Source organism: Podarcis vaucheri (genome assembly GCF_965113315.1).
Source record: "Podarcis vaucheri genome assembly, chromosome: 7".
Taxonomy (NCBI): Eukaryota; Metazoa; Chordata; class Lepidosauria; order Squamata; family Lacertidae; genus Podarcis; species Podarcis vaucheri.
In genome coordinates, this window is record NC_138765.1 from 6617180 (window position 1) to 6629328 (window position 12149).

Consider the following 12149-nt stretch of genomic DNA (forward strand, 5'->3'; position numbering starts at 1 on the left):
TTGTTGGGATACTGCCAGGGAGATAAAGTCCATCATGGCCCCCAAGCCGGCTGCCGGACGATCCATCGATCTCCCGTAGTCACGCAGTATGAGCGATTAGCGACACGAGTTTCCTGGAAATACCTTGCCACATTCCAGGGCTCATGCACACTCTTATCAGCAAATAATGCACAGCAAAAGTCGCACCCAGGAGAGCATTATTTACAAGCTTTTATTCAGCGTTGATCAGAACAAAGAAAGACATGACTGTTCTGCGTCAGTGTCTTCGACAGAGAGAGGAAACGAAAACGAAAGCAATAGAAACATAAACATCCTGTGAACAGGAAATACGCAGGCTGTGACACAAACATCCTGCTCCCTTTTAAGGTGGAACGGAAATATCCTAACAGATACATCATCTTTACATCACTGACATGTCACAAAAGGGGAGGGGTAGATAGGGGTTACATTAGTTCAACCTTGGCAAACATGTCCAGATAAGTCCTGGGTACAAGTCCAGGCACCTCTCCAGTACCCACCATCAAAGGACAATAGAGCTCCCTTTGCACATCCATAACCTGGGGCAAGTCCGGTGATGGGCTTTTGGAAACTATCTGCTCAGCAATTGTTACCCAGGTCACTTCCCTGGGTGGGGTGTGTGTATCGTGCCCTCACGCTTGAGGGATTATGGCGGGAGATGGGAGGGAAAAGAGTCCTTTTCTTAAGGGCAGAATGGCGCTGGAATGGAGGAATTGGTCAAACCACCGATTTTCTACAAATTTATAAAGCTAGCTATCTTCCCTGAGCTGTCAAGTTGAAAGGATACATTCAGGAATAATATTTGTAGCATTGTAACAACTTTAAGTATGTGCCCCCCCCGTCATTTCAGTAACAAAAGGGTTCCCCCTTCCTGTAAATGTCATAGAGCTCCATCTGCTGAGAAGCTTATTTCTAGTTTAGTTTACTAATTCATTTAAATAGAAACACTTCAAAGTGTTTGGGAAGTACCAACAACAACATGGTTTGCCAGTCGTCGTCCGTCCGTCCCCCCCAAGCTCCATCCTGTTCAATTTGCAGTTTTTTCACATGGTCCTTAGCAATTCTTTCCAAGCCTTCAAAACTTTACAAGCTGCTCTGCTCAGGTGTAACATATACTTCTGAAGGCAAATGAAACATCAAAACACAAAGTAATGTAAACAATTACTTTTCCAATATATATACATCTTTAAACAACACTTTTCAGAAGGGTAAACATGGTAACTGCAACGCTAGCAGAGTTAAGTGTGATGAAACAAACACACGTGTTTGGCATCTAAAACAGAACTGAATTAAAACGCGCCCAATGTTCCACCAATGGCCAGCTGTCAAATTCTGCAAATGCAAAAAAACAGCTTCATCCCAACTGGTTAATTTGGTTTTGGACCATTATCTTTGGAGATCGTTCCTGCTCATATTAGTATCCGCAGCAAAGCAGCTTTTCTTCCACCATGTTGCTGCCAGAGAAGGCCATCATAGTGCCCTGTCGATGTTGGGGCCTTCCAAATCCCGCCAGCACGGTCGGCAACCAGGGATGATGGGAACTGTAGTCTTGTAGGCATACTGGAAACCAAAGGTAGCCATTTCTCCAGAACTGTTCTGTTGATCTGTAGGACTCTGTTCTCTTCTGACCTACACTTAAATAGCTGATGCTTTCACAAGACCACATTCTCAGCACCTTCTCCAACTCTTTCCCCCCAGTTTATTCTTCTTCCATTTGCAATGGCCTAATAAATAAAAACAAAAACATACAACAGGCTGTTTTTGGTTCTCAGCGTCCTGGACATAAAATCAGCAGTTTTTTTTTTTTACTGATTTTAAAGCTTTTTTGTATTGTACAGACCTTGTAAGTCACTTTGGGACTTTGTGGAGAAAGCAGTGAAAAAATAATTGAGGGAGGGAAATCAATCAAGCATGCACCAATAAAAAGCAGGACCTCAAATCATTCCAATGTAAAAAATGAGTAAAAAATCAGACCCCTATGTAAAGACTTCAAACTAGTCACTGCACAAACATTGAAATTATGAGCATGTGCAAGGACCGACTTAAACAAGCCGAGTGTGGTGTTTAGAACACTTGCATAGGTAAGGATGAAAACGTAATATTAACAGTAACACTCGAAATATCTGCGGTTCCCATAGGTTCTTCCAACCAGGAACCACCAGCTTAGGCTTATTAACACAATTATGACATAAAACTCTGGTGTACAGTGGTGCCTCGCAAGACGAAAAGAATCCGTTCTGTGATTCTCTTCGTCTAGCGGTTTTTTCGTCTTGCGAAGCAAGCCAATTGACAGATTAGCGGATTAGCGGCTTTTAGCGGCTTATTGGATCAGCTGATAAGCGGCCTAGCAGCTTAGAAAAGGGGGGGGGAGGAAAAAAAACCCCGCAGGAACTCGCAAGACATTTTCATCTTGCGAAGCAAGCCCATAGGAGATTCGTTTTGCGAAGCACCTCCAAAACGGAAAACTCTTTCGTCTAGCGAGTTTTCCGTCTTGCGAGGCATTCGTCTTGCGGGGCACCACTGTATATGCCTCTTACAAGGCCATTAAGAGCCTCGATTTTTCACTCCCCTCGTGCCATAGTACAGTCATTCCTCATGTTACGTCTGCTTCATGTTACATTCTTTCAAGTTACGTCCCGCGGCGACCCGAAAGTACCGGAAAGGGTTACTTCTGGGTTTCGCCACTTGCGCATGTGCAGAAGCGCAAAATGACGCCACACGCATGTGCAGAAGCAGTGAATCGCAACCCGCACATGCGTAGGCACGCCGCTGTGGGTTGCGCTCTTTTCATGTTGCGAACGGACCTCCGGAACAGATCCCATTTGCAACCAGAGGTACCACTGTACCGAAAACTCGGAAAAGAGCAAGGCAAAAACTGAACACAAGAGCCCTGTTGGATTGGTCCAAACGCCCAGCGAATCCGTCATCCTGTTCTCCAAGTAGCCAACCAGATTCCCCCAATAGGAAGCCTACCAGATTGAATAAGGGTTTATGAATGAAGCAGTAAACAGGCACATGCCTCCTTCATGGTTTATCTCCTCAGTCACTGCCAGAAGACTCAGAGAAGCAGTAGGAATATGCCAGTTGCAGACCACAAGGGCCCAGCTTGCTCTTCAACAGCGTGGAAGAGGACTATACATCACAGAGCCCAAAGGCCTACGCAACCTCTCTAGATATCCCCATTGGGTTGACAGCAGGATGAACAGCAAGGCAGGTGCATTTGTAGAAAGCTGTCTAATCTCTAGGCCAGCATGGCCAATGGCCTGGAATAATGGGCACTGTAGTCCCAACACGGCCGATTCCCTTTCAGAACTGCTTATCCCAAGATGGCATTTTGTATTTCAATGCACTTTTAGGCTAAAAATAAGAGTACAGCATTATTTTCACAGTGGAGTTTATAAAGACAACACCCCACAGTGGTCTTAACGACACACACATACACCAGCCCACAAAAAGGAAATACAGTGGTGCCTCGCAAGACGAAAAGAATCTGTTCTGTGATTCTCTTCGTCTAGCGGTTTTTTCGTCTTGCAAAGCAAGCCCATTGACGGATTAGCGGATTAGTGCTATTAGCGGCTTATCGGATCAGCTGATAAGCGGCTTAGCAAAAGGGGGGGGAGGGAAAAAAAGCAGCAGGAACTCGCAAGACATTGTCGTCTTGCGAAGCAAGCCCATAGGAAATTCGTCTTGCGAAGCACCTCCAAAACAGAAAACTCTTTCGTCTAGCGAGTTTTCCGTCTTGCGAGGCATTTGTCTTGCAGGGCACCACCATTCTCATGAATACCTTGAGAGTCAAAATTGCTGTACATACCCACTTCAGGATTATGTGGCCATTCCAACAGCATGCAATGAACTTTCAAGTGTACTAGAATGGGAAGAACAAAATTGTATAAGAGAGTTAAGATAGCTGCTTCTTAAACTGGGAGTCCCAACGTATTCCTGGGCTGGTCACACAATGAGTGTGTGTCTTTGTCATTTCTCTCTCCCCCCCCCCCAAATTTCTAGGGAGTTTAAAGAAAATTCATGATGAGCCCACAGCACTTCTGTCGTGGATCCTCTTGGAGCGACTTCGTTACTGACCCCCTGCCTATTAAATTCTATTTATATAAGCAATATATGCTCTAATGCCAACACGCAAATTAAAACATGGAATATATAATATGCAATTGTCCAGTGTTAAATTTGAATGCAAGTCTTTTATTTTCTTTTTCAGCAAGAGGAGATAGACTAGAAAGCTTAGCTGCTTGTGCCACCAGAGCTTTTTGCTGCTGTTATTGGGGAAAGATGTTGATTTCTATGAATTGCATGTCTTTTTATAATAACTTTTTTTTTTACTTAAGCTCTTAAAAATACTGCTAGGCGGCCTGTAACAGGATACAGTGGTACCTCTGGTTAAGTACTTAATTTGTTCCAGAGGTCCATTCTTAACCTGAAACTGTTCTTAACCTGAAGCACCACTTTAGCTAATGGGGCCTCCTGCTGCCGCTGCACCGCCGGAGCGTGATTTCTGTTCTTATCCTGAAGCAAAGTTCTTAAGCTGAAGCACTATTTCTGGGTTAGCGGAGTCTGTAACCTGAAGCGTATGTAACCTGAGGTACCACTGTACTTATAAGTTCAATAACTAATAATAGAAGGGGCTCAGTTCAGTGGTAGACTATCTGTTTTGCATGCAGAAGGTTCCAGGTTCAATCCTTGGCATCTCCAGGGGTTGGCAAGGCTTACCGGGCATGGGCCAGATCACTCCCGCAGAGATCCTCCGTGGGCCAGGCTAGTGCAGTGTGATGCCAGAAATCGTGCCTGCACATGTCTGTGTCGCCGGAAATTGTGCTTGTGCAGAAGCGATTTCCGGCATGTGCAGAAGAGATTTCCAGAGCCGCCGAAGAGTCCGCGCGTCGCACTGCTTTAGCACAGCGTGCAGGGACTCGCCAAGAGGCAGCTCATGGGCCGGTTAAGCCTTAAGTTGCCGACCCCTGGTCTTAACTCAGTATAAGTCAGCTTCCTATGTTCCTATGTAAATTATGGACCTCACTCCCAAAGGTTTAAGCAGCACTGGATTGAACACAACTTTTTAACAATGCCACTAGCACAAAGCAACGGTTACAGTAAGCCAACACTACCCAAGTGAAGCAATGTCTCCTTCACGGTTTATCTCCTCAGTCACTGTCCAAAGACTCAGAGCAGAAGTAGGAATATGCAGGTTGCAGACTTCAGAGGGCCCGGCTTGCTCTCCAACGGTGTGGAAGGGGACTATATGTCGCAGAGCCCAAAGGCCTACGCTCCCATATGCCACATGGACAGAGCTGAGAGAGAGCAACCTCTCCAGAGATCCCCGCTGGGTTGACAGCATGATGAAGTGCGTCCATTTCTAGAAGATTTCTCTAGGGCAGCTCTCAAAATACTGGTCCCCTAACTTCCAAGGGTAAAGTCCAGGGAGCAGAACGGTGTTTTTTTTTTTGCGGCTGGAGACAATTGATGTGTTCCATGACATAAGGTTACCAGATTTTTTTCAATGAATCCAGGGACACTTTTCAACTTCAGTCGGAATGACAGCTTGATAGGAAGTCTGCCTTTATTACAGTGGTGCCCCGCAAGACGAACGCCTCGCAAGACGGAAAACCCGCTAGACGAAAGGGTTTTCCGTTTTGGAGGCGCTTCGCAAAACGAATTTCCCTATGGGCTTCCTTCGCAAGACGAAAGCCCATAGGGAAATCTCCGGGACAGCGGGGAAGCGCAGCGCGTCTTCCCCACTGTCCTCGGACCTCCTCCGAAGGCTGGCGGTGGGTCGGAAAGCCCTTCTCCCCGCGCCAGCCTTCGGAAGGCTCCTCCGAAGGCTGGCGGTGGGGAGAAAAGCCCTTCTCCCCAAGCCAACCTTCGGAAGGCTCCTCCGAAGGCTGGCGGTGGGGAGAAAAGCCCTTCTCCCCAAGCCAACCTTCGGAAGGCTCCTCCGAAGGCTGGCGGTGGGGAGAAAAGCCCTTCTCCGCACCGCCAGCCTGGCAAGCGGTTTCCATAGGAACGCATTAATTGATTTTCAATGCATTCCTATGGGAAACCGTGCTTCGCAAGACGAAAAACTCGCAAGAAGAAAAAACTTGCGGAACGAATTAATTTCGTCTTGCGAGGCACCACTGTACTAAAATAATACATTAAAGCAAATACATTAATGAAATTGAAGAGTTACCTTTGTTCCTAACTAGTTGTATTGTTCCGAGGAGTGCACCTTGCTGAGAAGACCTCTTCTTGACTCCAGTTTTGTTGCAAATTCCTGGCAATCCATGGCAAAGTTACTTTGGACCGCTAGCATAGCTTTGACCGTGTCAATATCAAGCCTTGATCTCTGAGATGTCCACATCATGTTCATGGAAGAAATCACTCTCTCCACTGGAGCATTGCTTCCTGGTAGACAGAGGCAGAGTTGAACCAACTTTTGTAGCTGTGGATAGGGGATCATCTTCTGAGAGAAGAATGAGAAAATGTCACTCCATCTTGAACACACATCAGCGCCATCTTCATTCCATTTAGTTATCTTTTCTTTTGATACATATTCTTTCAAAGAAGAAATTTCATCAAATAAATGATCCTCACTCAGACCAACTCCTCCTACTCTTGATGAAAAATATTGGAGACACTCTTCAAAGTTTTCTCTCTGCGGAGAAGTCCTAAGCAAAATGCACTCCATACACCTAATATCTTCAGAGTGGGAGCTCCAAGCAGTTAGGTATTCAACAGCAGTGGTGTAGAAGTCTCTTGATATGGTGAGAAATTCTTCCTGCGTGCAGGAACCACCTTCTTCGAGAGATGGCAAAAGTTTCCTCACTGAGATGGGAATAAACTTGTCATCGCTCCTAGCCTGAAGTTTCTGAATCAAAATGTTGAGAATCATGCAAGATTCCACGGCTGTTACTTCCTCTCCTTCGGCTTGGAGTATGGAATCATGGAAAAGTGGCAGCGTCGAAGCAACAAAAATCATCCACAAATAGGTGCAAGGATCACTGAACCACTTTTTCAGGATGGCTGGGCATTTTTCCTCGGACAGAAAGAAGGATTTCAAGGCAAAATAATTTTCACAGATCCTTCTGATGGCTGGCAGCAGCGAAAGCCATCTGACATTACTACAGCTAAGAATATTCTTGTGCTCCTGTCCTACAAACTCGCAAAACTCTTTTAGATATTCTACTCTCACTGTAAATATGTGGAAATAACCAAAAATCTTTACCACAAGTCCTTCAACATCAACAGGGATTGAATTTATTGCAGAATGTGCACCGTTGTGTATCATTTGAGCGTTATACCCCAAGCAGAGAATATTCTTTCCCAAACCTTCCTTCATTTTGGCGAGGACATTGTTTGAACCTTTCCTCTTCAGACCACCAAAGTTAGTGTTCGTATTGTCTGCTGAAACCGCTACCACTTTATGCTCCAAACCAAGATGCTTGATTGTTTGAAATGAAGCCGTGTATATTATTTCAGCTGTTTCCCCTGTAATTTGAACAAAGTCCACAATTTTATTACGGATGGATACAGCTTTCTCAGCATCCACATGTACGTAGCGAACAATAATCGGTAGTAATTTTGTATTACAATGATTTGAAGCATCTAGAAGTATAGTTACAAAAGAAGCTCTATTGCTTTCTTCTACAGCTTCGGCAATCGCCCAGGGAGCAATCACGTGTTTGACAATGGCTTCAACTTTTGTTCTGGAACACATGAATTTCTTAACCAAGCTGGAAGTACAGTCCATAGACTTGAAACTGTGGTAATGCCTCACAGTATGAAATGCGAAAGTTCCTTCTTGAAGGGCAATGTTTATTTCACTTTGATCTGGCACAATCGTCTTAAAGTATGCTGATACGTTCTTTGCATTGCTACTTTCCCGAATCAAGGAGCTTTTATGTCTTTTAGTTGCAACGTGTTCAACAACTGAGGTTCGCCCGCCACTTCCAACGGTAAAAGTTACTTCACATAGTGAACAAAATGCAGAATGTTCCTTCACTCCTCTTCTGATAAATGGAAAATCCTTTAGTATCAAATCATTAACCACACATTTTCGTTTCTTTGATGTCTTATTAGCTTCAATAACTGCAATATAAATTACAAAAAGTACACATGGATGTGTTAAAAGACTGCCGATACTGCCAAAAACAAACACTCAACACTGGAAATAGCAACCGAATAAAAGAGGAAGAGGAAAACGGAAGTGAGATGTGAAAACAAGCGCAAGTTGGCAGGGAGCCAATCACATTTTGAGATAAAACTATGTGATAGCAGCTAGCCAATCACACTTCGATATACATATTGATGTGTCTTGTGCTGTTGAACCAATCACACAACAATCATTCCCTATTAATTCCAAAGAGAAACTCAAGAATGAGTTGTTTCCTTCCAAAGAGAATGCCATGTAGGAGTAATATACAGTTACCTTATAAATCTACAACACTTAAAATATAAATTCGGGGACATTAAATTAAACCCAGGGACATTTCGGGGATGGATTTTCTCAGGGGACTGATTTGTATTCCGGAGGCTATCCCTGAGAAACGGGGACATATGGTAACCTTACCATAACAGAGTAAGGTTTCAATAAAGAAAAGCCTTCTCCCTTAGACATAACTGAGAAGGAGGCTGTGTAAACCAGGGGTCAGCAAACTTTTTCAGCAGGGGGGCAAGTCCACTGTCCCTCAGACCTTGTGGGGGACCGGACTATATTTTTTGGGGAGGAAATGAACGAATTCCTTTGCCCCACAAATAACCCAGAGATGTATTTGAAATAAAAGCACACATTCTACTCATGTAAAAAACAAGCTGATTCCTGAACCATCCGTGGGCCGTATTTAGAAGGTGATTGGACCTGATCCGGCCCCTGGGCCTTAGTTTGCCTACCCATGGTGTAAACACTTTACTTTCCAAATACATTCTAATCACAGACACACACTCAAAAGAATTATGGGCACTGTAGTTTACCCCTCATAGCTACCAGTAACCGCTAAACTACAGTGCTACGGGAAAGCATGCGCTTCAAATGTGCTTTACATAACTTTAAAGCACATTTGAAGCACATGCTTTCCTGTAGCACTGTAGTTTAGCGGTCACTGGTAACTAAAGTCCAAGAATAACACCTGCAGATATTCCATTTGCATAAAATTATGCTGTTCTTATCTTTGAAAGTGTTCCCAACCAGGTGCTTTTCAGTTATTGCTGGATTACAACTCCCAATCATTCTTGGCTATTGGCCATGCTGACTGGGGCCGATAAGAGCTGTAGTTCAAAACATCTGGACCAGGTTGATGAAGGCTAGTCTGGGTAGTAATCTTAAAATCAAACAGAAAAAAAATATCCAGTACCTTGCACTTCCAAACCAGACATGTTCACCTGTGGATCAAATGCACTCTTCAGCAGCATCCAATGAGATTCTCAAGGCTTTCTGACCACAAAACAAAAGTGCACATTAGTGTATTACAACTGCCTGAAACACAGCTTCATACATTGGCACCAAGCAATGTACAACCTAAGGTAAAGGGTAAAGGGACCCCTGACCATTAGGTCCAGTTGCGGACGACTCTGGGGTTGTGGCGCTCATCTCGCTTTATGAGCCGAAGGAGCCGGCGTACAGCTTCCGGGTCATGTGGCCAGCAGGACTAAGCCACTTCTGGCGAACCAGAGCAGCGCACGGAAACACCATTTACCTTCCCACCGGAGCGGTACCTATTTATCTACTTGCACTTTGACGTGCTTTCAAACTGCTAGGTTGGCAGGAGCAGGGACCGAGCAATGGGAGCTCACCCCGTCGTGGGGATTCAAACTGCTGACCTTCTGATCGGCAAGTCCTAGGCTCTGTGGATTAACCCACAGCACCACCCACACCCCTATGTACAACCTAGCATCCAAGAATACACTGCATAAACATTTATGACCAAACTTGTCTTTGTTTATAAATGCTTGGTTTCAGGAAAGCTATAAAGCCTCACAATGATTAAAGCAGGCACCCCCCAACCTGGCACGCCCTCCAGATGTTTTGGACTACAATTCCCATCATCCCTAACCACTCATCCTGTTAGCTAGGGATCATTGGAGTTGTAGACCAAAACATCTGGAGGGCCGCAGGCCGGGGGTGCCTGGATTAGGGCAACTACTGTTAGGAAAATCTGTATCTTTGCAGATTGAATATTGATGCTTCAGAGCCTCATATAGCTTTTAAATACAATCTTGCTTGAAACGATCAAAGTTGAAAGGTTCCTCCCCACACATCAGCACCACGATATGCACATGTGTACATAAGAGATCACTAGCAAGCAGAAAAAAGCTTTTAAGATCAAACCTAGGATCATGCTAGCGTGGATGAAATGGGAAGAAGGGAGAACCACGTACAGCACCTTGAGCTCCTTTAAGGAAAGGTGAGAAACTAATTAAGCAATAAAACTTTTTAGAGTAAGAAAGCTCCAATTTGCCTTGCAAGTTTAACAGAACTTCACAAAGACGACATCCATGAAATGGGTACGGATGAGGCTGCTCATAGCTTTCTTCCCAAGCGCAGACAAGCCAAGAGGAATCCCAGATGGAAACCAGTGAAGTGAACTGCAAGCAGAGGAAGGGTTGCTGTAGGGCCAGACCTCAAAAACAAATTGCCACCCATGCCAGCTGCTGTCCGCCAAAACACACTGACTTGCTTCACCTGTTGAATTTCTGCCTGCCGCCACACACTTTTTTTTAAATAATTTTTTTATTGGTTTTTCACAATTTTTATAAACACAAACATTACACAATAACAACAAACAAACACATAAACAAACATGTATAATTTCGAATCCTTATTTCTTAAACCTTACTTCACTGACTTCCCCATACCTCCCCTTTCTGCATCCCAATTTTCTCCGCCACACACTTTCAAGGCGCAGGGACTCTCCCAATAATTTACGTTATAGTGTTTTCCGAGGCACTAACTGCAACAACGGGGCTCCTTCCACTTTGAAATTCCAGAAACGGGCGGAAATTCAACAGGGAAAGTCCCATCACTGAATGTTTCGCTGTTGCCCTTCTGCCCGTCAGAAATCTCATAGAAACAAAAGACGGAGCGCAGCCTCGCCTTGCTTTTTTAACATTTTACAAGGGTAAGCGCTGGGAAAAATATTTAAAACACTGGATCGGAGAGCCAGCCTCTGACTTGGTTCTATCCTTCTTTCACTTATCAAGATATCAAAACGGTGCAATCATAAAAGCATCTTAAATAATCACTAACAATTGTTACCTTCCCTAACTTATTGCTTCTGGCGAGATTAAACGGCCGCGCTTACCGCTCTTTAAGGCGGAGGCAGCAGTTCCACCACCTACCTCTTCTTCCTGCGCGCCTAGAAATGAACGCTGGAAGAGCGGGACGTGGGTATTTATACCGCGCAGGGGCTGACGGGAAAGAGCAAGCCGCCCGACTGCACGGCGCATGCGGCAAAGGTTTCCCGTCGAAGAGGAAAGCCCACGAGTTTCCTCTGTCTGGGCGGTCCTCACTTCCGGCTCTCCATCGGCTTTTTCAGCGTGCGGGCCAATGGGGAATAGCATTTTATTTTATTTTTAAATCGAAGAACAACAGCAAAAAAATGTCCTCGGCGCATAGTGATTATTTGAAAGCACTGCACTTCTGCCTCCTGTTTTCTCTCTCCCCTACCTCTTAAACCTTACTCCACTATAGCTAGTTCTACCAGTTTTGCCCCGCACATGGCGGAGAACATCGATGGCCAATGGGAACCGAACGTTTTACAGATTCATGAAGCCCACCTTTTAGGGTATTTTAATATTGTCTATTGGCGACGAAGCGCATGCGTAATAACGATGGTGAGAGAGGCAGGATACAGAGGAGCAGTGATTGGTTGAACTCCAAGGTGGCGCCGAGTTGAAAGAGAAGGAGATGCTAAGACAAGAGACTCCGACGCCGTTCTGACCACAAGGGCGCCCTCTGCCGAGTGAAATGGCGAATTGCCTCTCGTGCGGAACGGAGGCCAAAAGAGGAACCCGCGTTATTTATTTTAATAAATATATTTTGTATGTGCCCAACGACTTATGAAAGTCTCACTTGTATTTTTGCTGCACCTTCATATTTTAAAAGAGTTAGTTTATTCAATTTTTTTAAAAAAACACACCTCACATCA

The 12149-nt window shown here is 44.7% G+C and overlaps 1 long non-coding RNA gene across 2 annotated transcripts; it reads right to left on the reverse strand.

Annotated features, from left to right (window-relative positions):
* Window positions 1-394: 394 nt before the first annotated feature.
* Window positions 395-11369, reverse strand: LOC309537008. 2 transcript variants are annotated; one of them, XR_014221742.1, is made up of 5 exons: window positions 11304-11369; window positions 9357-9436; window positions 6197-8094; window positions 3830-3883; window positions 395-1742 (listed from the first exon to the last, which is right to left on the reverse strand). It is a non-coding gene; the product is annotated as an uncharacterized lncRNA (long non-coding RNA). The 2 variants fall into 2 exon arrangements; XR_014221743.1 differs by having other exon boundaries at window positions 11258-11325.
* Between the last annotated feature and the right edge of the window lie 780 nt (window positions 11370-12149).